This window comes from Symphalangus syndactylus, chromosome 22, assembly GCF_028878055.3.
Source record: "Symphalangus syndactylus isolate Jambi chromosome 22, NHGRI_mSymSyn1-v2.1_pri, whole genome shotgun sequence".
NCBI lineage: Eukaryota > Metazoa > Chordata > Mammalia > Primates > Hylobatidae > Symphalangus > Symphalangus syndactylus.
Genome location: NC_072444.2, coordinates 57,818,571 through 57,844,691, shown reverse-complemented (window position 1 = coordinate 57,844,691; position 26,121 = coordinate 57,818,571). Strand labels below are relative to the sequence as shown.

The 26,121-nt window shown below is 39.5% G+C and overlaps 1 protein-coding gene across 10 annotated transcripts in view; it reads left to right on the top strand.

The window, feature by feature from the left end:
- The window catches only part of NCKAP5 (NCK associated protein 5), a 1,005,982-nt gene that overhangs the window by 651,452 nt on the left and 328,409 nt on the right, over window positions 1–26,121 (top strand). Inside the window, exon 1 of one of the 10 annotated variants that reach the window (XM_063630961.1) lies at window positions 19,850–20,232. The exons of the other annotated variants lie outside the window; for them this stretch is intronic. The gene's annotated coding sequence lies outside the window, so the exon portion shown is untranslated. Of the gene's footprint in view, window positions 1–19,849; window positions 20,233–26,121 lie in introns of those variants that run through there. 10 annotated transcript variants of the gene reach the window in all.

The following is a 26,121-nucleotide window of genomic DNA, read 5'->3' as shown; positions in this document are numbered from 1 at the left end:
AAGTTTCCTGAGAGTGAATCCACAATGATCCTTGACTGTGTTCTTAAAAAAAAAGCACTAGAACAGATTTAGTTGACTGTGACTTTAGATGACCATGTAAAGAATATGTGCTACTCAGCAAAAGAAACTATCATCAAACAATTTATCCATCTAACAAAAGTCTAATATCCAGAGTCTACAAGGAACTTAAACAAATTTAGAAGAAAAAAAACCACAGACCATTAAAAAGCGGGCAAAATATATGAACAGACACTTCTCAAAAGTAAATATTTATGACATCCAACAAACGTGAAAAAAAGCTTAACATCACTGATCATTAGAGAAATGCAAACCAAAACCACAATGAGATACCATCTCACACCAGTTAGAATAGCAGGTATTAAAAAGCCAAGAAACGACAGATGCTTGGGGCCTGTTGGAGGAGAGGGGGAGGGAGAGCATCAGGAAAAATAGCTAATGCATGCTAGGCTTAATACCTAGGTGATGGGTTGATAAGTGCAGCAAACCACCATGGCACAGATTTACCTATGTAACAAATCTGCACATGATGCACATGTACTGTGGAACTTAAAAATTTTTAAAAATATGTTCTACCCTTTCTGGGCAGTCTCATCATGACTACAATCCCTGGAGCTTAAGAATGACCTTGAATCTTTTGTGGCTTAGATAGAAATATCACTAAAAGTCTGTGCTAGAAATAATCTGTTCACTAATCCCAGGCTATAGTTACTTGGAAAGTTCTGAATTCACTCCTCTTGGTCTTGTCTTTCTCTAGTTCTGCTCCTTGCTAACATTTAGTGGAGTGTTGATGCCATAATTAACAAAGTGTCAGGCTCTCCTCTAAAACTCACTTCTACCCACAGCACCCAACAGTGACTTTTGACAATTTTTCACACCTCTCACAGATGCTTAATCCACTCAGAAATAAGCAGTAATATTTTATTCACCAGCCCCTACACCTGTACTTTCCATCAGTGAGCTAAGTTTCATTGAATGATGTGATCGTAGTTTTCTCATCCTGGAAGCATGCAAAGTAGAAGCTTTTTCTTTCTCCGAAGCCAAAATAAAGCAAATAAACATATATTATATGCTGACTGATTAGTAACTTTACATTGTACGCATCAACCAGCATTTAGTCATCTTTAGAGATCTAGGTACTGGGAATCATTTTCCCCAATGTAGGAAAAAGTTTTGGATTGTTGCCTAGTTTTAAATCTTCTTGCAACATCATACTTCAACCACAAAAGACAGTAGGAGGAATAAGTTGGAGAAAATTGGATGGTAATAAGAATGGTAAAGTGAAGAGAAGAAGCACATTTTCTTTGTCCCTTTCTCTAGGGTGGTAATTGGACTAATTCATCTGGTGTTATCATTCTTTTCAAAACACCTAAAAGCATAGTCAAAAATAGTAGACAACTATAAGACTTGGTTATCTTTTCGGATCCATCATCATATTTTCTATATGGCATATAGTCAAATGCATTATCACTCCAGGAAGATGTGTGCTGGGTCTGTTTGCAACATGGTGTGTGGCTCTAGCCATACATGCTAGGCAGCTGTACCGAGCAACAGGGACTGAGTTCCCAAATCCAAGGAAACATATCATAAAATGTTCTCTCCTAAATTAACAAAACTGTTATTCATGTAAAGCTGATACATAAGAGGAGAAGATTGAGAAAACAGGTTTCTTTATGAGTGCAAGCTAGAAAGCTACTCAGTTTTGCTTCTGTATTTCCAAATACCATATAATGATAGAATGATTATATAGTAAATCATGTTAATTACTTTCTTCCACAGCTGTTGTTTTCAATATGGGGAAATTATAATTGTTTAAAATAAGTGTATAACTTTCTCCTACATTTAGTGTACTAAATACAAGTAAATGAGGTTTTAAACATCTTTTAAAAATGTTTTATCTTTATTGAAAGATATGTTAACTCTAAATTTTCAGAATTAAATAAAATGCCATAGTTTATGTTTGCTTATTCAGATTCATAATTTGATTGCATAATGAGTATTATATTTTAGTGCTACGTAAGATCTGAGTAAAACTTTTCTTTAAATTATTCTCGTTTGATGCCTTGTAAAGTTCTGATAGTTGTCATTCTTAGCTTATAGTCTACTAAAATATGTGTCTGTGTGCAGTTTGTTTTTATACAACTTATTTATTTCAAATATATACAGTAGGTGATGACATTAGCTTCTTTTTTGTGAGATAGTTTTGAGTATCCTTTGAATTTTCTTTGGAAGAGCTTGTACTATATCTGCAAACTTAATCCCAATATGCATTGAAGAACTGTGAAGTACACACAATTCTGTTTGGGTCATAGATGTTTATACTTTATGGTTAGGTCTATTTAATGTTTTTATATAGTTTACATTCATGTCAGTGACAAGGAGTTAAGACATACATACATATCTCAAATGCAAAGGCTATATATTGAATATATGCAGGAGAGCCAGTCCTGGGTGTAAGGACTGATGGAGAATAAGTTCCTTGCTGATTATAAATAAGATGACTTTCACAGCAATATTCACAATAGCAAAGACATGAAATCAACCTAGGTACCCATCAATAGTGGATTTAATTTTTAAAATGTGGTACATATATACCATGGAATACTACACAGCCATAACAAAGAATGAAAGCATGTCCTCTGCAGCAGCATGGATGCAGCTGGAGGTCATTATCCTAGGCAAATTAATGCAGGAACAGAAAATCAAATATTGCATATTCTCACTTATAAGTAGGAGCCAAGCACTATGCATACATGGACACAAAGACAGGAATAATAGACCCTGGAAACTACTAGAAGTGGAAAGGAGGGAGAGGCATGGGCTGAAAAACCACCCATTGGGTAATACACTCAGTACCTGGGTGATGGGTTTCATACCCCAAATCTCAGCTTTGTGCAATATACCCATGTAACAAATCTGTACATGTACCCCCAAATCTAAAATAAATGTAAAATTATAAAAAATCAATAAAGATAATTTGCAACCAAGCTTTACTTAAAGGAGAAACAGAAGCAGGATGAAGAAATGTAAGAACATTATAATAGAACAAATATATGTATATTTTAAAATAATATGAAAAAATATTCACAGGTCTAAGAGACAGTATGAAAAAGTGCTGGTGAACATTAATATGGAGAAAACTTAAAAGTTTGAGTGGAGAGGACCTGTTTAACACTTGATGCTTGTACTAGTTGTCTCTTGTCCTGTGACAAATTACCTCAAATCTTTACCCTCAAACGAAACACACATTGATTGTCTCAATCTCTGTGCATCTGGGATCCAGGCGTGGGTAAGCTGTGTCCTCTGCTTCAGAATTTCTCAGAGGCTTAGCTGAAGGTGTGGGCTGGGATGGGAGTCACCTCGAGGCTCCACTGGAGAAGGACTGGCTCCCAAGCTCATTTGCTGTTGGTAGGATTCACTCCTTATTGGCCAGTTGCAGCTCTTAGTTCCATGCCACATGGGCCTCTCCAACATGGCAGTTTGCCTCATCAAAGTGAGCCAGCAGAGAAGGTAATACGGAGTTTGCTAGTGTAGGGGAGAGGAAGATGGCTTCCCTTCACACTTCTTGGTTCTTTGGCTGAGCTATGAATTAAATTGACGTAAGACAGATGAATAGGAGAAAAGGTGAACACATTTATTACAATCATAGCGCATCACAGGAAGGAAAAGTGAATATCCCCAAACCCAGTGAGGTCTAGAAGCATATTACCATATTCCGAGGGGATAGAGGAGGGGCATGTAGGCAGCTTACAGGAGAGTAATTGATTCTGGAAAAGAGGAATGGACCCTCTGAAGAACAGGTGATTGGGCATTGTGTCCAACTCTGGTTTTCTCTGTGATGAGTCAGACCTCCCTACTTGGTAAGATTCCCAGAGAGGGGATTCATGACAACTGAGCCGCCCCTGGAGGATCCATCTTTAGGCAGATAAGGGGAGCCCAGAGACAGCCCCTCCCTGCACCTTCCCTTCCCAGGTGCCCTCAGTTTGAAGTAATCAGCATATCAAAGCAGCATATTTTGGAATGGCATTTCCTGCTCTCAAGTAATAAAAGTTCTATAATGAGCAGCCTTCTTCCTGATACAAATACTTCTACTAATGAAGATTTCCTTTGTAGATGTCAATTTCTTTTACAAAAGGAGAGGTCTTCAGAGCTACTCCTGTGTCTGCATTTTCTCAGAATATGTCAAAGGAATATATTTGGGGCTGGTATATCCTAGTCTCCTACAGTCATATTTTGGGGTGATGTGTTTTTATCCCTAACACTAGTAAGATGGAAGTCACACTCTTTCCTCATGTAACTACAGAAGTGACATCCCATCAAGTGTGCTGTTTTCTGTTGCCTGAAGCCAGACGCTAGGTCCAGCCTCTGCCAAAGGAGAAAATATATCATAATGATCCCTTGGGATCATCTGGGGTCATCTCAAAAGTGTACATACCATTGTCCATTCCCTTGCTTAAAAACTAGAGTTTAGGCTGGGTATGGTGGCTCACGCCTGTAATCCTAGCACTTTTGGAGGACGAGGAAGGTGGATTTCCTGAGCTCAGGAGTTCAAGAACAGCCTGGGCAACATGGCAAAACCTTGTCTCTACTAAAATACAAAAAATTAGCCAGGCATGGTGGCACGCACCTGTAATCCCAGCTACTTGGGAGGCTGAGGCACAAGAATTACTTGAACCCAGGAGGCAGAGGTTGTAGTGAACCGAAATTGAGCCACTGCACTCCAGCCTGGGTGACACAGCAAGACTATCTCCAAAAAAACAATAAACAAACAACAACAAAAAAAACTAGAGTTTACACAATAGCAAACATATCCCTGGATTAAGCATCGTGTGCATGTGTGCCTGTGTATACACACCTACTGACACATATTGTGAGTAGATGTATATGCACTTATATGTGTATATGTACACACATCATTCATAGAGATAATGAGAAACTTTTTTCTTCAAGGCTGTAGATATAAGCATTCAAACATATATTAGAAACTTTTTTCTTCAAGGTTTTAGATAAAAGCATTCTAACATATATTCAGCCCCAGGAAAAATTTGAAGTGGAAGAATATCTATTTTTTCCCATTTCACTCCCCCTGCTAAGGACCCCTTTGTTCATTTCTGGGCCTCCCTTCCCTCCAGGCCCACTGTATCCAATTTCCTCCTACTGATATCCAGATTCACTCCTTCCTGGGGAGCCCAGCTCTCTAGGCATTGAATATGTCTATGCTTCTTTCCAGTATAATCTCTGCATGCCATAACCTGCTTTTCCTCTAAGGGTACTGCTTTCTGAAATGTTGAAATGCATAGTGCATGGAAACTATTTGCTCCTGTCATGGCTAAATAATCTATTTCCCCTAACATAAATAACAGAAGGCCAGTCTACAGTTTTCATTTCACCAGGACTTCCTGAGGGGTTGTGCTGAATGGAGGGTCAGTGTGTGTTCCCAGGCAGAGAAGGAGGTTATTTTGGCATTTGTGTCATTACCACAAGTAGGTAACTGCTGACATTGTCCGTCCTGGTGCCTGGAGGCATTTCTCTGACACCTTCCACTCCATGGGCTCTGCTCTTTTCCACCCTTGCATCTTTGCACATGTTTTTCCCTGTCCCTGGACTAGTCTTCCTCCCCTTGTCCATTTGGTGATTGCTTCTCCACCTTTCACAATCCCACTTAGATTTCACCTTTTGTTGTGAGGATGTCCCTGACCTGGTAGGGTAGAGTTATTTACCACGGCCGCCTTCCTCCTAGTCTGTGTCTTGTGCATTATTGCACGCAGCTCACTACAGTGTATTTATTTTGAACAAGTTCTATTCTCCCAGATATTTAGTCCTTAAAGGACAGAATGCTTTTAATGGGATGAAATGAAATTTAAAAACAATAAACATGTTATCCTGTGCCTCGACCAGCATCTCTTCTTGAAGTTCCTCTGTGGATGCTACTGTGAAACCACTTCCCCTGAACCCCAAAGTTTCTTCTGGCTTTCCTTGTCTTCATGCATTCATGTACTTGCCTCTGAGTCCTGTTGACTCTTGAAAATGTATCTTTTATGCGTGTCTTTTATTCTCCTCTTCCGTTTTCTGCCCTAGTCTGGGTCCTGCTTATCGCTTATCTGGACTAAGTGGTGCCTTGCCTGAAGCTGACCACCACAGGACTCAGCTTTTCAAACACCTCTTTTGTTAGGTAAACCCTCATTGTTTCTCATCTAGCAGTAGGGTCCAAGTCCAAATTCTGCAGCTTATCATTTGAATGTTCTTTACGCTGTGTTCCTTAGCAACCTTCCTGTCTTTAGCTGAACAAAGACGGACTCCCAGGACGTCATCTTTTGTGGCTCCAATGTCTACAGCAGCATTTAATGTGTGGCAGATGCATAATAAATATTGAATTCATAAATGACTTCAGTTATAATTAGCTAGGAATTGACATTTATTTAGTAACTATTTTCTGAAAAGCACATTTTACTGATGAGGAAACTGAAGTGTGGGGAGGTAATAACTGGCCAGTGCCACATGGCTGCTGAGTGACTGCCTGGAGGAGAAGGCAGGCAGCTGCCTTCTCTGACCCACACAGGCCTTGTCAGATTTCACTAAGGAAGGGTAAACCGCAGGATAGAAGTGAGCTTGTTTTTAACAATAATTATTGCCTGTCTCAGAGGAAGTTAAATTTTAATCCTCCATTGTGATTTTTATCTATAGTTAGCTGCATTTTCAAATCTTAAGCTTCCTTCTCTTAGGTTTGGTTTGGGTTGTTTTCTCCACTTTTCTAATATGATTAGATAAATCCAATGCACTCTTAGGTCTAGTGTTCAAGTGGCAATAAGGGGACAATCAAAATGCCAACTGCTAAATCTTATGTGGCTTCATCCCCTTTTCTTGGGATACAAGTTCAAGGAATAATCAGAGTTCAGAGATAAATATGTGAAGGACTGTTTCCGTGTTCTTAATTAAGGAACTTTAATTAAGGTGTAAAACAGTATGACAGGAGAGACAGTCCTCTGCAGGCCAGGCCCTGACATTCAAAGCAGGTGAAGTTTGCTTCCATTTCATCGTTCTCCACTTTTCCTTCCTTCCCCTGCCCCAATTCGCTCCACCACTGACCAGTGCCCTCCTCTTTGCTTCTCTTTATCCCCTATCAAAACACCCTATTGATTAATTTTTGCTTCAGAAAAATCTGATAAACTCCCCAGTGAGTTGAATGATAATAACAAAAAAAAGAGCTGCAACATATTGAGTTCCTCCTATCTCCCAGGCACTCTGCTATGTAGTTTTCTGTAATTGCCGCTCCGTATAGCAACTTAGTAAGTTATCCCTAATTTACGGTTGCTAAAACAGAAGTTTAAGAAGTGAAATCCACAGTATCGTAGGATACAGTAGAAAAGTAGAAGAATTAGGAATCTACTTCAGGGTTGTCTTCATTCCCATGGTTGGGCTTGTTTCTTCATTAATGTGGTTTCCATCCAAGAGTCATTGCATTTTAGTAGGCAAGAACTTAAAGCTAGAGAAGTGAACCTCTAATGGTTGACTTTTAAATAGCAACAAGGCTAAAGGGTAGAAAGTCTTTTAGGCACCCTCCACTTGGCACACCTTCTAGGGCTGTTCTGTGACTTTATATCATGCTGACCATGAACTGGCTTCTTTTTAAGATAAAATTTCGCTAGAATTACTGTAGCAAAAGATTGGTGTTCCTCCTGCCTCTGAGTATCTGCCAAAAGCAAACTGCATAAAAGCCTTAGTGACCTGTCTTTCAAGGTCTCCTGCTAATTGTTGTGGATCCCCGAACGAATGATAAATACATTTCTGCAGCACTTAGTCAATAAGAGCACTTGCTGTGCACAGTTCTAGGTGTTCTAAGTCCTTTAATCTCATGTCATCTTCATACCACCTTAAGGATGTGTTAAGTACACTTATCCTATTCTAGGAGTCAGAACACTGAGGCACAGGGATATGAAATCTAAGTAGTAGATATTAAATCTAGTGTAAGTAGAAGACTTAAACCCAGACTGTCTGAACCAGAGCTATTTGTCGTAACCACTTTGCACTTCTACTTCTCTGTTGAAATCCTTATGCAAATAATTCACTGTCTCTTGGAAAGGGTAACTCCTTAGTAGACAGTATGTCAGTATTCTGATGGGTCATAACTTTAAACCAAAAGAAAAACAAGGCAGTGTGTCCTCAAGAACTCAGGCCTCTTCTATGTGGCTTCCTAAGACAACCCGATTGCTAGGCGCTCATTGCATAGAACCCCTGCACCGACCAGGTTGCATGGCGGGTTGACCACCATTCTGTTTGGGTTGGGATATAGACAGAATAGACATCCCAGGACATTTGAGGAAAACTATGGAAGACAACAATGTGAGTGATAAAATAGTGTTACAGACCACAAATCACTTCTTGAGAGGTTGCTAGAATGAAAAAGATCAAGACCTGCAAGGTCAATGAGAGCTTCCTGGGGCAGTATGGTCTTGAGATAGAGACTGAGGAAGATTGGAAAAGACTCTTCACCTTGCCCTTGCTTGCCCTCCATTAAGAGCTGTGATTTGCTGCTCTTTCATTTTTTACCATCTTGTATAACCCCGAGAAATTAAGTAGCAGGGGAGAAGTGTTGTCCATTGCAAAGCATGATCTTGATTATAAAGTATGTTCTGGGGCCTCCGCTTCAGTCCAGGGAGATCTCTTTTGTGTTACTGCTTTCATGTGCTTGGGGAGATTGGGGAGAGAAGGAAGCAGTGGGGAGGGGAAGAACTTGCCTTACAAAAAAGTCCCAAGGCATGCATGAGGATTTGTCAATAGAATGAGTGTACAGTCTAGTAAAAAGAGGAAGATTTAAAGTGTTAGAATTTTTTTTTTCAGAATCTGCAGGCAAGAATGCTATACCATTGTTTGTTCATTAATAATCGGGCACCTTCAGCCATGTTTCCATTCAAAAATATTGGAGAATTACGGGGGTTGGAATAATGATAATCATGGCATATTTCACATTTTGAAGTTTGAATAATTCACCTGAACTTAATTGCAGAATGAAATACTGTATTTGTGCATAGCCTTCTGGTTCTACATTAGGAAAGGAAAGGTATATTACACTTCTAAAGCCTGACCCTGCTTTGGTTTTAAGAATTTTTGTAATGAAATCTGCATACCCAGGGGTTTCCCAAAGAATGTGAAATGCCCGAAGAATGCATAAATGCCTCGAAGGTGGACAGGATTAATTTAATGGGAAATAGTTGCCTTCAGAAAACATAGGAAGAACAAAGAAAATAACATAAATAGGTTTTGACGTGAGGCATTAGCAGATGGTTTTATATAGACACAGAGGTATTGTCTTTGCACTTTGTTAATAAAAATTCTGCAGACATTGTTCATATTATGTTTGTCAGGAAATGATCATATAAATAAAAATAGAAGGTTGGTGTGGAAAGGATATAAATATTGAACACATTTCACAATGCCTGTCAATCAGTTAACAATGGGCTAGTTTCCTTGCCCTTTACCATTATTCAATGCAAATTTTGAAATGTAGAAGGCATTATAAATTTGTTATGTCTCTCAATTACATATTAAAAGGTGTTTTCATTTGAGTGGCAATCCATAAATATTGCATTGCCACATCTATTAGTTCCCCATCAAAATACATTTTTTTTAGTTAGAAAAGCTGACATCTTCTTGGTGAGGTTGATCACCTTGGCTGTGGCCATTAGCTCTGTTCTATTGGCCAGACTCAGCAATCCTTTCTTGAACCTTTAAGACACAGACTTTTTAGAAGAAACATAATGAAATCCTTCCTTCCACTGAATGTTGCTAGCAACTTGTCCAGACTTGGAAAACCTTCTCTTGTTTTATTATGATTCATCTTAGATAGCAGTCAGACCACGCTTTCTTCTATAGCATTAATACTATTTAATTAAGGATTCCAAAAGACCATTTTCTTTGTATTATATTTATTTAGACAAAGAACATTCCAAATCTCTTGGGAAGGCTGCTAAATTATTTCTTAACACAGAGGGCCTGTAAAGATTTGTTTCCATCAGATTTTGGTGAAATGCACCATCTGTTCAGCTAAAGAGCTGCTATTATCAAAACAGGTAGAAATAGAAACTTCTTTATTTTCATCACCTTTTTTTGTGCCCATGTGACTGTATTACCAACCATTTGCAAAATCTGTTATAAATCGTCAGACTCCATGTGCTCTCACACACCAAGCTCTTTTGTGTGTAGGGCTGGGCCTCAGGGTCATTGTCATTGATCTGGCCACCGGACAGTGGCTCAGATTTTATTTGGTTTTACTGTGGAGCATGGGGCTACTGCTTTTACTGTCATCTGAATTTTGCTAAATTCAAGAGCAAATTTGCTCTCTTCCTTCTTTCTTTATGTCTCCTTCCTAATTCTTTTCTCTCTCCCACCTTTCTAATTTTTTTGTTCATGTCCTAGAGCCACGCCAGTACTCACAGCCACCCAAGCATTGCAGGCTTTTTTGTGCTTTTGTACCTGCTGTTCTTGTTGGACAGCCTTTTCTTAAGTCCTTCCATTGGCGAGGACTTCTCACCTTTCCAGGCTTCACCACAACAGTTTCAGTTCTGGAAAACCTTCTCTGTAAATCCCCTCCCCTCCCATTTCCAGGTGGCCCACTTCTCTCCTCTCAGCACAGTCTGGCTACCTCTCTCATGGTACTTACTGCGTGCTATTGTGTCGACACACTTGTTCATCACCTCATTAAGCAGTAGTAAGTTCCTTTTGAGTAGAGACTGGGTCTTGTATCTCAGGATTGTTTGCACCCAACAATGTTAAGACTCAATAATTAGTGGGTGAAAGAATGGATTGTGTTTGGATGGAAATAACATGTCCACTCCTTGCTCCGGGAAATGATGCACATTCGACATGCTCACTGCCTTGATGAAGTTTTATCATTATTTGGAAAATTCAGACATGTTCATGACCGTGGAGTAGTACAATAAACAGAGGGATCGGAGCCCTGTAATCAAGGAAGGCTTTGTGGAAGAGTTGGCATTTGAGCTCTTCCATGAGTTATATTTATTCTTCATCCTTCCACCTGGTATAGGGACCAAAAAATGAAAAGTCAGAATATCTCCAGGAGAAAAAAAAAAGAGTTCAGTTCTTTTATCTGGTCAAAAATGACAACTCTTGAAGAGGTCTTCTTTATTTCAAATTCTTCCACCAATTAGTAGCTATATGACTTTGGACAAATTACTTGGCCACTTTAAGCAGCACATTTCTTCATGTATCAAATGGTGATTAAAATTGAGTTGTGATAAGAAAAAAAGATAATTTATGTAGCATTCTTTCCATGATGGTTGGTATATGGTAAGTGCTCAATAAATATTAATCATTATTACTGCTGTCATTATTAAAGCCCTTTACCATCGGGCTTATCTGTTGTAAAGTGTATGTGTTCATTGTGCTTTATTAGATAAAGTGAGCCCTGCTGTGAAAAAAAAAATACTATGCATCAAAATTTACTTTAATGTGTTTATTAGGTTGAACCATATAAAACTGTCATTTTTATCGGTCACTTGTGATCAAATATCAGCAATTCTATATGAATCAACTTAATATGTGTGTATTTACCCATTTAGAATCTTAGATCTTGCTTATAAATTATAAAGTCTTTAAATGGAAAACATTATACATGAGAAACTTTATCATCTCATGATCCGCTAATTTCAAGCAGTAGTCTCTATAAAACCGCCATTTGCCAAAGAGTCTTGGGCAGTTCACTGGAGTACATCATTTAATACTGAAAACGCAAGGCTGAAATTGTGGTAAGACCACAGCACCCAGATCTCAGTAAGGTTAAGTTTTAGTTTGGATCACAAACATGGTAAGTGAACTTGATCTAATGTTTTCCTGGTGTTCCAAGTTTGATAAACCAAAAAGTCAAGCCCAGCATAGACAGTATAACTCAACTAAAAGTTAAGTGATACCTGTATTGTGCCACAAGGGACAACATACCTGTTGAGATGCAAAACTGAGAATGTGATGAATCATATAGGTTAGGTTTTAAAATGCAGCAGGAATCCATTTGGATATGGAGATTTCTAGTGGCTTTTGGACTAATTCTTGCTGAATTTGAATAGCTTCACTAGTGGTGGACGGGAGTCACATTCTAGGAAGGAAAATGAGAAGCAGGTCTGGAGGCAGGAAAGCAAAGGCATATATTATAAGAATGAATCCCAAGTAGCCATGGCTATCTGCACACATAGTACATGAGGAAGAACAGGGGGACATAAGGGCATAGGAATAAGTATGTATTTCAAATGCCTTGCTATGTGGTTCAGTCTTTGTCTTGTGGACACTAAGGATGGGTCCATGGAAGGTTTTCAATCAAATAATTGAAATGATAAAAATTGTTGTTTGAAGTAGATTGACCTGCTGCTATTGGGTGAGGATGATGGAGTGACTGACTAGTCAGGGAAACAGGTTAGAAGACTTTAAGAACAGTTCAAGGACAGGAAATAGAGGCATTGGTCAAGGAAAGAGGAAGCAGTTGAATGGAAGGAATTGGCAGTGCTTGGGAAGAGTTGGGATTTTGATGGGAAAGAGAAAGCCGTCGAAAAGATGCTCCAGGCCATTCATCCTGTGACTGGGGTGGTATCATTGTCAGTCAGGAAAGTAGAGACCTGTGAAGACACTTCCAACACAGAAGAATGTAAACCAGGATGTAGGTGCCTACACACACAACAAAAAAAGGGTTCAAGGAGCAAAAGTCCAGAGGGCCTCTAATGGCTGTCAAGTTCAGGCTGAGGTGTGGACCCTGAATTAGGAGCTTGCTGATGCTACCTGATATGGTTTGGCTGTATCCCCACTCAAATCTCATCTTGAATTGTAACTCTCACAATTCCCATGTGTCATAGGAGGAACCAGGTGGGAAGTAATTGAATTATGGAGGCAGGTCTTTCCTGCGCTGTTCTGATGATGGTTAATGAGTCTCATGAGATCTCGCGGTTTTAAAAATGGGAATTTCCCTGCACAAGCTCTCTCCCTTTGCCTGCTGCCATTCATGTGAAACGTGCCTTTCACTTTCCACCATGATCGTGAGGTCTCCCCAGCCATGTGGAACTGTAAGTTCAATAAATGTCCATCTTTTTTAAATTGCCCAGTCTCAGGTATGTCTTTATCAGCAGTGTGAAAACGGACTAATATACTACCAAAGGTGGAAAATGTGTGGAGCTTTTGTGAGTGTCACAGCAGCCCAGCAGCCCTGTAGCCTGCTAACAAAAAGGAGGGTGCAGAGTCCAGCCAGCTGTGCCAAAACCTAATGTTGCCAGAGCACACATTAATCCCACCACTGTTGGCAGAGGAAGAAAAATGTCACCTGTTTTCAGCTTTCAAAACCCTGCCAGTGCTCCTTATTAACAATTCCTGAATGTTGACAGTGAAGTCTGAGAAAATTCAGTTCCCAGGCTTTATGCTCCTGAACCACCAGGGAAAGCATAAGAAGGGGTGGGAATGCTGCCCAGGACTGGCAGACAGTACCAGATTTCATAAGGAATACAAGAGAAGGCAGAGCCTAGGTGAGATATGGTGACTGGCACCTGTAGATGTGCTGAGAGCAAGGTGCTGGTGGGGCCCATGTTGAGCATGCCCAGTAGGTGATGGGACAGCCAGGTGTAGGCTTGGAGATGTAGGTTTGGAAATCTGAAGGAAAGGGGGCAGTAAATGATTTGAGAGACAGAATGAGCAGATAGGGCAAACAAGACTGAGATCCTAAACAGGGGTGTGGCCATCTGTAGCTGATGGAAGAGGGAAGTAGGAACTGAGATAGGAAGGAGAAGACTGTGGAGAAGGCATTCATGAAGGCAAGGGAGAACAAAACTTCAGGAGGGAAGGGGTGGCCAGTGCAGGCACATACATAACCAGAAAGTTTCAGAAAAAAACATTGAAGGGGAAGACTTCAGGCCCACTGATGATAAGAAACCACTCTGACACGCCTGCAATCCCAGCACTTTGGGAGGCTGAGGCGGGCAGATCATGAGGTCAGGAGATCGAGACCATCCTGGCTAACATGGTGAAACCCAGTCCCTACTAAAAATACAAAAAAATTAGCCGGGCATGGCAGCGTGCGCCTGTAGTCCCAGCTGCCGGGGAGGCTGAGGCAGGAGAATGGCGTGAACCTGGGAGGCGGAGCTTGCAGTGAGCCGAGATCACGCCACTGCACTCCAGCCTGGGTGACAGAGCAAGACTCCATCTCAAAAAAAAAAAAAAATAAATAAACACAGTAAACCACTCTGAGTATAGTGATCAGGGCAAAGTCAGATTGAAGTAAATTGTTGAGGTTAATTTGGTGGGGAAAAATGTGAAAGCAGAACATATAAATTCCTTTTTGTAACAGGTAGTGGGGAGAAGGGAGAAAAGAGGAATAGATTGCAATGGGAGAAAGGAGACAAAGGAGGCATCCATTAGGATAAATTTACTTGCTTGCCATCTGATAAAGAAGATCTGGTGGAGAGATAAAAACAGCTATGAAGAGGGCAGGATGAAAGCAGAGGTCCAGAAGAGACAAGAGAGAATGGAAACAAGGGGTCCAGCAATAGTCATGCAAAAGAGGGCTCAGGGGCCTCCGTATCTGTAAATATTCTAATTGGCTTTGCAATTGAGATAATCAGGAACATATTGAATTCCCCTGAAGAGTATGGTGTCAAAGCAAGGAGAGCAGCAACGTGGTTCACAGAATGATAATCATCCCTTCTGTCCAAACTGAAAATCAGGAAATGAGCAACACCAGACACACTGCCAGTTGACGTGGATACAAGCTCCCTCTTCTGTATTGATGTGCTTCAAATAGCCACGCTTATTAACTGCTGTGTGATAATGAAGGCTCTCTATTGAAGGCTGGGGTTGCTGTCCATGTTCACTCATAAGAAGAACGTCGACATTTGATTTACTCAACTTCACTAATCAGTTTCTTGGTTGCAGAAAACCTGCAATACCATTTTAGAGCCCCTATTATAGCCTAACAAGATATAGATAATTAAGTCCTAGGGGACCATGTTCTAACTGGTTGCTGCAGAACAGGCCCTTTCCCTCTCTTTTCCAATCTGGGGCAAGTCTTTGCACTTTACAATTAAATCTGCTCTTCTTTCAGCACAGTCCTTTGTTTTGAGGGAGGCAATGATAACTGGAATCAGGTTATCTTGCTTATTACTTGATTTTTAACATCTGTATAGCGTAGGTACTATTGTCTTTATCAATATTACAGTAAAACTCTGTGGATGGAAAGAAAACAAAGGTCTGCACAGTTTCTCATGTTTGTGTAGAGATATGGGGGAAAAACTTATAATCCTGGATCTAAAAATCCCGCAGCACAGCTTTAAGATAGAAAATAATGTGTGTATCTGTGCATAGTGTCATGGTATTCTCTAGCAGCTTAATCAACGTAGTATATTATCACTCATTCTTTATATCTTAAAAATCCTATCACTTGGGAATTTGGTGTTTATCAATGCTTAGTTTTCCTTATTTTTTATTTTATACTATTATCTGAGAATTGTGTTTCTTTTTCTATTGCTTTTAAATATCAAAGAAAATTTTTTTAATTAGTTTCAGTATATAGATTCTCTGCCCTTTCCACTCAAGTATCCTTGCTTTTTTCTTTTTTGTACCATTGACAATTTAAGAATAAATGGACACTATTTTGGCCTAAAGTTACTGTATTTCCAAAATCCTTTTCATTCATCAGGAATGTACAATAAAAATGCTGTATAAAAGCTTGTATTCCATGATAAAAAATACTTGAAGACTCTTGACTTTTGTTTCATGTCAACCTTTTGGTTGGGGAAAGTTGCGGTTATTGGTATTGGCTTTATCATAGCAGTTCTTTCTTAGCAACAGATATTCTGATGTGGTTATTCTTTATTTCCTTATAGACATCCAAGGTCAAGAAGAACATATTCCAAACACCAAAGGAAACCTGAGCATCCAAAAATGTTGGGAATACATGCACAAATACATGGATTAAAATGAGATAGGGGCTGCAAAATACATATGTACACATTGGAGGAGCATTATCTTGAAGCCTGGTTGATATTGTTTGAGATGTAGGATGTATGTAGCAGTGAACATAACTTTAAATGCATGTAATTCCATTGGGAGAAACTTAAGTAGGTGTGCTGACAGTGATCTATAATGCTTTGTGTTTGATTAAAATGCCAGCATGTATACCAAACTAAAATGAAGTGCTCTTACTTTCAGTAGAGAGAGACTATTTTACACATACTTAAAGCATATTTCTTATGAAGAAAATCATAATAAGCAAGTTAAAATTTGCAAATAAGATCATTAGTTATGTTTGAAAATTCCCTTTCCATCAAGCGAAGTCCAATTCATTTTTCAAAACTTCAGTACATCAGCATCTCCAGGGAGCCTCCATTGATGCTCAACTCTCTTCATGCCCCTGGCATCCTCTTCTGGCTCTTAATACATTGTGGGGTCATTGTTGGTCTGCCTGTCTCCTACAGTTGGCAGTTTTTCTTCATTCAAGTTACTTGTTACAACACAAAGCATATCATAGGCATTCGACAGATGATTATCAAAGAGAGGAACAGATAAATGGATGAGGGGATACATGAATGAATGAATACATTAGGAAGCAATCATTCACATTACGTAAGGTGTTATTTTTAAGCTTTCCACCATTGGAAGTAAAATTAGATTCATCTTTTCCTTTTATTTTTCAGCATCTAATATGCCTCAAATGAGGTAAATCAATATATAGCTCCATAATTTAGGGAATTTCCATCTGCACAAGATAAACGGTTAACCTACTGTGTGATGTAGGTAGTAGGAAAAAAACTTGAGATACGCATAGGAGTCCCTAATGAGCTTATAAAATAGTTGTTGAACTAAGAAACCCATACATGAAATTGTTTTGTTTGTATGTAACCATGCCAGGGTAGTCTATGAGTAGTTAGGAGGACATTACAATGGAGTTTCTCATAGTTCATGTCCAAGAATATTCTTATTTAAAACACAGATTCCTGGCCTCTGCTCTCAGAGATTTGGACTTACTAGGTCTCAAGTGGACCTAGGAATCTAGACTTTTAACAAGAGTCCTCAGTGACTTCCTGCAAATGTTCCAGGGAAAACATATTTCAGGACTAAGGAGACACTCCAGTGGGCCACAGTTATCAGGAATACAGGAGATGGGACTTAAGCTGAAACCTGGAGAATGCATGATGTTTGGATAGGCAAGGGGAGAAGGGAAGGAATCTCATTTTTCTCATAGCTGCTGGCAGAAAAATTTCTATCCGAGTACCAGATGACTTTGATGATTGGCAAAATCCACACTGATGAGATCCCAGTGTAAATCATATTACTCTCAGGGTTCATTTTTGTTTTGTTTTGTTTTGTTTTCAATCTAACATAGAGGCAGCCTTTTAAATTGACGTTTTTTCCCCCAGTTTTTAGTTTGACCTATTAAATATCTAGACAGACTTTCGTACTCCAGTGTTCCTAAAGATCAAGCATGCTACTTATTGAGGTGTCTTGAGTTGCGTATTTTAAACAATAAATATTGGGTAAAAGTAATGAAACATTAGAAGTATCCTTTTACCAACACCACCAAGAAACCAGAACAGAAGTCACCTCTTCCATTTTCCTTGCCAGTGAATCTTGGAAGGTTATAAAGTTTTTTGCAAGTACAGGCTGCTTTTCCATGTTTATAGATGTTTGCCATAAAATAGCCTGCATCAAAATCATGTCTATTAACTGTCTTACTGAAGGCTTGATAGTGTATTTTTCAAAAAAAAAACAGACTTTGAAGGTATCTGTTTGAAGATTTCTGGACCAGAGGGAATGCATTTGTGGACAATTCAGAGATCCCAGGGAAACTAATCGTGTAGGCTGGCGATCAATTTGGCATGAGGGAAAGGAGAGTGACAATCAATATCTAGCTGGGAGGTGAGAGAAGAGCTTCAATAGTGACAGCTCAGTCAACCAATGGAGGAAAAAAGTAACACCCAATGGGAAAAGGCCACCAAGAGCAACACTTACTTGCCCTACTTGAATTTCGGCCCTGAGTCACCTGGACACAATTGAAAAGTTAGCGAGGCTGGGCAGCCAGTCACTGAGTAGTAGTCCCATATATATCTTCAGTCCTCACAAGGCACACATAGAAGACAGCATATTAGCACCAATATCTGGTTCTCTTCTCTTTCCTGGGCGCTCAGAAGACTAAGTTTACCGGCTACTCTAGCAGTGAGTTGGGCCACGTGACTAGTCCTGGCCAGTGGCCCTTAAACTGAAGTGACAGCTCTCGAATGAGGCAGTGAAAATCCATACTACATTCTCCAGTTTATCTTTTCCTATCCATAGAGAAAACTTCATATTGAGAGAGTGGGGCAGGCTAAATATTTGAGTCATTCCATTGATAGGAAGATTATAATCTTTATCATCCAAATCAGGACGATTTTTGGACTGAAAGGGGTGTTGTTAATAATTTTGCCAGGACAGTAAGCTTGAGCTGAACTGTCCTGGGAAACCAGGACATAGACCCCCCTACCCATGGAAGAAAAGTGACTACCCTGCTGCTCAGATCCGAAGTTGCCCAGACTTTATGTCAATAAGAAATCCAGTACGTCAGTCACTGAGAGGTTGGGGTTGTTACTCCAGCATAACCTACCCAATCCCAACTAGTATAATAGATTATTCTCTAAACCAATTACTAGCTGAAACTTGGAGAGAGGTGCTTTACCCCTTGAACTTTCTCAAAAAGAGACAAAGCAGGTAGGGGCCTTCATAAAGTGTTAACTTGATTGGATGGTGCTTCCAAGAAGCCAATTTTCTGCCCTTCTCACATCAGCACCGAAAGGTTTACAATTCAGATAGCCTGGATCTTTAAAACCATAATAAAAACAAGTATCAACACATATAGCATTTTTTATTTTGTCTTATTGCATCCTCATAACGTCTCTCTGAAGTAAGTAGGACTAGGAGGATTTATTCATTTTACAGGTAACTGAGGCTCAGGAAATGTGATCTGTCCTAAGTTTCATAGTGGTGAGAGTGTCTCCACTGAGCTTCACCTACGCCACTTAGGGAGCACAGGGCCTGAGGTTACACTGACCATATTGTGTCCCCAAGAGTTGAGGCTGAAAGAGGATTTGGTAGCGTGACTTTTCTGGATGTGCTGTGGTTTACAATATCTGCTTCTTTAAGAGAAGCTACTCTGAAATGTCATGGAACAAGTGTCACAAGAAGCATGCAAATTAAGTAGCAGGCCCAGTGAAGAATGTGCTGTTGGCATCCGTGTGGCCAGATGGGCCAGTACTGTGGGTTCTTAAAGCATCTCTTTGCCATTGTTCCACCTTCTTGTCCAGAAAATGTAACACTATAATTTTATCCCAAATACAGCCAATTAGATTTTCTTGCCTTTCTTTTACACCCCCATCAAAAAAGTTAGCAACAGATTAACACCAGCTACTTACTGTGCAGCTTTGGACATTATTCAGATCCAGTGTGACTGTTAGTTTGACCTCTGCAAGCTTTAATGACTAAACACGTGTCAACATACAAAAAAAAAACAAAAAATAAAAACTGTGTCAGATGTAGAAAATGGGAATCAGATTCAAAATGAGTTTGCCAGTGAGAATCAAGTTCAGTCAATTCATTCAATTCTTAATTTTCTCTGAGTCAAACTCCCAAACAGATCTTGAAGTATGACAGACAGCATGTGGCCTGTTTGGTAAGTGTTCTAGGGATTGTAACCATCTGATGAAGAGCCAGTTACAACTGTGGAGAATTATATAGCTTACATGAAATGCAAAGTGAACTGCATTTGGCATACCTAACATTAGATTCAAACTTTTAAAAGCATGGTGCATATTAAGAGAAGAAATCTTTTTTTGTTTGTGTGTTTTTGTTTGTTTTTCTTTTTGTTTGAGACGGAGTCTCACTCTGTCACCCGGGCTGGAGTGCAGTAGTGTAATCTCGGCTCACTGCAACCTCGACCTCCTGAGTCCAAGCAATCCTCCCACCTCAGCCTCCCAAGTAGCTGGGGCTATAGGTCTTTGCCACCACACCCAGATAATTTTTTTTTTATTTTTTGTAGAGACAGAATTTCATCATATTGCTCAGGCTGGTCCTGAACTCCTGAGCTCAAGTGAACCTCCTACCTCAGCCTACCAAAGTGCTGAGATTACTAGTGTGAAACACCGTGACTAGCCAAGAGAAGAAATTTTGATGGTCCAGACCACATTTTATTTTTCTTTCACCAAGGTAAAATTGTAAAATACTAATCTTTATCAAATGGGGGAAAAGAGGCTCCAGGTTGTTATTACATTAGTTTTCTAGAAGAGAACTGCCTCTAATTAGAATTTAAGGTGTATCCTCACTATAAATTAAAGTATTTTCATTATTCCTAAACACAGTGGCCAATAAAGATAAATATGGGAGGCCAATAATAAATTCAGCCGTCTGTTATCTTCATGGTCTCCCAAGATTTGAACACTGAGCTATAAACATCTATCCCCAAAATAATAGATTTATTTTTAAATTAGCTGTCTTGGCAATTCAGAGTCCTTTTTGAGCAGTATCAGAGAATGTTTGTGCTTCAGATTACTCAAGAAAATAAAAAGCAGACCTAATGCTGAATGTATTTGTGGAATTTTATTATTTGGAAGACCTTTTTAAGGACACATTTGACAAGGATAGCCTCTGAAGTTGAGTGGATAAGCTCATGAGACTGAACATGGGAAATGATATTAGCTATTGACTATGTATTAATAAAATTAATCACAATAATAATTGTTGTGGGAAGTCAGGGACCCCGAACAGAGGCACCGGCTGAAGCCGCGGCAGAAGAACATAAATTGTGAAGATTTCATGGACATTTATCAGTTCCCCAAATTAATACTTTTATAATTTTTTATGCCTGTCTTTATGGCAGTCTCTGAACATAAATTGTGAAGATTTCATGGACATTTATCACTTCCCCAATCAATACTCTTATAATTTCCTATGCCTGTCTTTAATCTCTTAATCCCGTCATCTTCATAAGCTGAGGATGTATGTTGCCTCAGGACCCTGTGATGATTGTGTTAACTGCACAAATTGTTTGTAAAACGTGTGTTTGAACAATATGAAATCTGGGCATCCTAAAAAAGAACATGATAACAGTGATTTTCAGGGAACAACGGAGATAACCATTAAGGTCTGACTGCCTGCGGGGCCGAGCAGAACAGAGTCATATTTCTCTTCTTGCAGAAAGGGAATAGGAGAAATATCACTACATTCTTTTCCCAGCAAGGAATAACCTTGGAAAAGGAATGCATTCCCAGGGGGAGGCCTCTAAATGGCCACTCTGGGAGTGTCTGTCTTATCTAAATGGCCACTCTGGGAGTGTCTGTCTTATGTGGTTGAAGATAAGGGATGAAATACGCCCTGGTCTCCTGCAGTGCCCTCAGGCTTGCTAGGATTAGGAAATTCCAGCCTGGCAAATTCTAGCCAGACCGGTTGTCTGCTCTAGAACACTGTTTCCTGTTAAGAGGTTTATCAATGACAATATGTGCCCAGCAGGACATGGAACCTCATCATTAATTCTGATTTCTCCCTGGCCTTGTGATCTTGCTCTGCCATTTGCCTTGCAATCTTTTATTGCCCTATGAAGCATGTGATCTCTGTGACCCACTCCCTATTTGTACACCCTCTCCCCTTTTGAAATCCCTAATAAAAACTTGCTGGTTTTGCAGCTCAGGTGGGCATCACAGAAGCTGCCGACATGTGATGTCACCCCCAGAGGCCCAGCTGTAAAATTTCTCTCTTTGTACTCTCTTTATTTCTCAGACCAGCCAGCACTTAGGGAAAATAGAAAAGAACCTATGCTGAAATATTGTGGGCTGGTTGCCCTGATAAATAATTATAATTATTACATTAATTTAAAACCTGGCTCTATTTAGGGAAATAACCCATTTTGTAGACCTGTTGTGCATTATCTGGATATAGTGTCAATCCTGACTTCAGACTGTTAACCAGGCAAGCAAAAGCCAGTGAGGTGTATTTCTCCTTTGTGGAATTTACTTGACATGTGACATATTCTTTCTCCCTCCCCTTCTCTTTGTGGATGAATGTGAACTCTACAAATACATGAATCCATAAATGCAATTTTGTATTCTGCCACTGTTGAGCAAAAACACTTGAGATTTGTTTGCTAACATTCAGGGGAGTCCCTTCTACTCCATGTGCAAAATGGGACTTCTCTGAATGCCCATCTCTGCTTCCCTGCCCTCTCCCAATCAGCCTCTCTCCATGCAGTGAGCTCCCCATGCAGGATCAGTGCAAGCTTGCCTAGGAGAAAATTTATGTCACTTTCTCTTCACATAGAGATGGCCCTGGAGTGAATATGATGCAGTAATTCAAATTGGACTAACATCTTTTGATCTGTTTATGAATGCTCTTGCATCCTCATGAGTGAATTAGAGCACTGTGGTTTCTGTGCAGAGGTGTTATTCTTGCAAAATTTGTGCTGAATTAAAAATATATATCATCTAGGAAAGAAGAAACTCCAGTCCTCCAACATTTATCCCGAGTAAGTTTCTGTTTCAGTGCAGTTTTCAGTTATGTTCACTGTAGATTTACTGTTCCTAACTATTGCAGCGAGGATAAGCAGAGATTGGGTTAAGAGCATCCGAGTCACAACCAACCTGGGGATTGTTCCTGCTTATGTGCTTAGATGTGCTAGCTTCTAAGGGAGGAAATTCTCGTTTCTAAGAAAACAAGTGGTGCAGTTGGGCAGAACCCAGTTCTAAACCAGCATTTTCCACATGATCAGTTTGCTCTTGGAATTGGAAATTAGTCAGCTTTCCTTTAGACTCCCAGACCTGAGGGAAGCTTTGCATTGCAATTAAAATGGGAAGGTAGGATAGTTTGTTGAGGAAGGCAATAGAACTAGAATGAGAAACAGAAACTTAAAAGCAAATTAAATGGGAGGCAATGCAAAATATGTTCTTTGTTAAGGTAATTGTCCTATCTTCTCTCTCCCAGGTAGGAGAGCAGTGGGCTGTCTTGGCAGAGATTAGTCTGCCAGGAGCCTGATAGTGGTAAGTTAGGGATTAAATCTAGAACCTTTCCTCATTAAGGTAATGTTCTAAACACCATAGCTAATTAGCTGAGTTGAAGCATATGGACGTTCAACATAACAAAAAGAACAGTTAGATATTTGGTTTGTTTTATGTCTGACCAGGGGACTTGCATCTTAGCTGCATGTGAAGACATAGCCCCTTCAGTCTTGCTGCCATTTCTCACTGTAACTACTTCCCTTTGACTAGCCACATGCATACATAGGTCTATGGGAAGTGAAAATGTAAAGATGCAGGGAATGAACAAGTGTAAAAAATCTATTAGGTTCAATCATTCACTCCACAAAGAATTTACCAAATATCTACCCAGTAACTAAGCTTTGCATAGTTCCTATGGATAGCATAAACAACAAGGAGGAGTCAGTGACCTCAAGAGGAGAGCTCAGAGTGTTAAGAAAACATGAAGGGAGGATTTCCTTAGGGAAAGGACAGGTCAAGTCTTGGCTCTGTGTTTTCTGTGGCATTTGGGTGGAATTGAGAGTACCCAGTGGGCAGGACGTATATTTCCATGAATAGCTGGTCTTAAATGCTTCAACAGGTAAATAACAGTTGTTATAATGCACAGTAGTTTCCCCTTTTCTGAGGTTTCACTTTCTACAGTTTTAGTTACCTGAAGTTCAACCAGTTAAAAATTGGTGAGGACCTCACAATAAGATATTTTGAGAGAGAGGGAGAGACCACATTTGCATAACTTTTATTACAGTGTGTTGTCATAATTATTCTATTTGATTATTAGTTGTTATTGTTAATCTCTTACTGTGCCTAATTTGTACATTAAACTTTATCATAGACATGCATGTATAGGAAAAGGAAAGTATATATAGGGCTTTGTAGTATCCAAGGTTTTAGACATTCACTGGGGGGATCTTGGAACATATCCCCCATGGCTAAGAAGACTACTGTATTACTGTGCATAAAGCCTGGATCTAGAATTTTGATCTAATTGGGAGAAAAGATTGACTAATGCAGGTACAGTCATCCCTCAGTTTCCATGCGGGATCCATTCCAGGACCCCTCCTCAGATACCAGAATCTGGGGATGCTCAGCTTTCTTATATAAAATGGCATAATACCATATTTTCATATAATCTACACACATCATCCTGTATGCTTTGAATCATCTCAAGATTACTTTTAATATCTAATATGATGCCTACACTTCACTTCATTCATGTGGATTCAATGTAGTGCTCAGTGCATGGCAAATTCAAGGTTTGCTTTTTGGAACTTTGTGCAGTTTTTTTTTTCCTGAATATTTTCAGTCTACAATTGGTCGAATCCACAGATGCAGAACTCACAGATTTACGGAGGGCTTAACTGTACAGCATTTGCAAGTAACGAGAACCCATCAATCCAGATGTTACCATGTGATAACAGTATAGCAGAAAATGTTGATACCCAGCCAAGTAAACGCCAGGGTGGTTTAAATATTTGAGTGAATGCTGATGTGGCACAGTAGAAATAGATTACAAGTTTGGAGTCAAACAGTTCCAATACCAACTCTACTATTACTGGGAGTATCATCTTGAATGAGTTCCTTATTCTCATGGAACCTCAATGTATGCATTTTTAAATAATTGAAATGAAATATTTTTGATGCATTTCAAAGTAAGTCTATTGTAATCCCAGCACTTTGGGAGGCTGAGACATGAGGATCAGGAGTTCCAGGCCAGTCTGGGAAACATGGCAAAACCCTGTCTCTCCAAAAAATACAAAATTTAGCCAGGCATTGATGGCTCGTGCCTGTAGTTCCAGCTAACTAGAGGCTGAGGCTGGACAATCACTTGAACCTGGGAAGCAAACGTTGCAGTGAGTCTAGATTGCACCACTGCAACCTTCCAGCCCGGGTGACAGAGTGAGACCCTGTCTCAAAAAAAAAAAAAAAAAAGTAAGTCAAAGGCATATTCCCAAGGTGTACATATATATCAATAACTGGAGTTCCATATGTGTTTAGAGTTCTCTTTTCTTGATAAAATTTACATACAATGAAATACATAAATCTTAAACGTAACATTGGCTGAATTCCAACAAATGCATATACCCTGTACAGTCCAAATCCCTATAGAGTTACAGAACATCACTCTTACCCCAGGAAGTTCCTTTATATCCTTACCAGTCAATCCCTGCCACCACCCAAGGCAATTGCTATTCTTAAATTTTCCACCATAGATTAATTTTGCCTATACTAGAATTTCATATAAATTATATCATATAGTATTTTGTCTTTTGTGTGTGGCTTCTTTAACTTAGCATAGTTTGTGAGATTCTTCAATGTTGCTGCATACATCAGTTATTCCTTTTGATTGCTGGTATATATTCCACTGTAGGAAATACATAGGATAGTTGTATGTTGATGGATACCTGTTTGGGATTTTTAAAATTAAAAAATTTAAAAATTTTAGAAATTCATCATAAGAGACTAGGGTTAGGATTTAAACTAGGGTTTTGGACAAGAATTAATGCTAGTCATATTGTGGAGATTCAAGGAACAGACTAGTTTGGTTATATACAAATAAATGAATTTTGTTTGTCTTGAACATCCAAAGTGAAGTATGCATTGATATTTAAGCCTACTATATAGGCATCCAATATGAGGGAGCTAGTATTTTATTGCAAGTATTCCTCCTTTTGCAGCCAATATGGGAAGTATGCTGGTCCTCTTTGTTGCCATTGGCACTAGAAGATGAACATTGTTCTCTACATGGGGCTGTGTTGTGTCAGGTTTCCTAGGAGGGACGCCCAGGGTGAAGAAGGGATACTTCAGGGACCCCATTCCCCCTGCCTCTTTCTAATTTAACTGCAGCCTCTTTCTTCCTGTCATTAAATGAAGTTCAGTCATGGTCCCCTTTCTTAAGTCGACACAATTTCTCAAAGTGAGAAGATTGGGAGTCAAATACAGTGAAACACAAGGAAAAGCAATTTGCAAGTTTCAGCAGCAGCTCTTGACAAACTTCATGGTATGGGAGAATCAAAGGGAATGTGGCGGGTGCTTCTTGCAGCCTCTCACCTGACTAGAAGAATATTAAGGAATA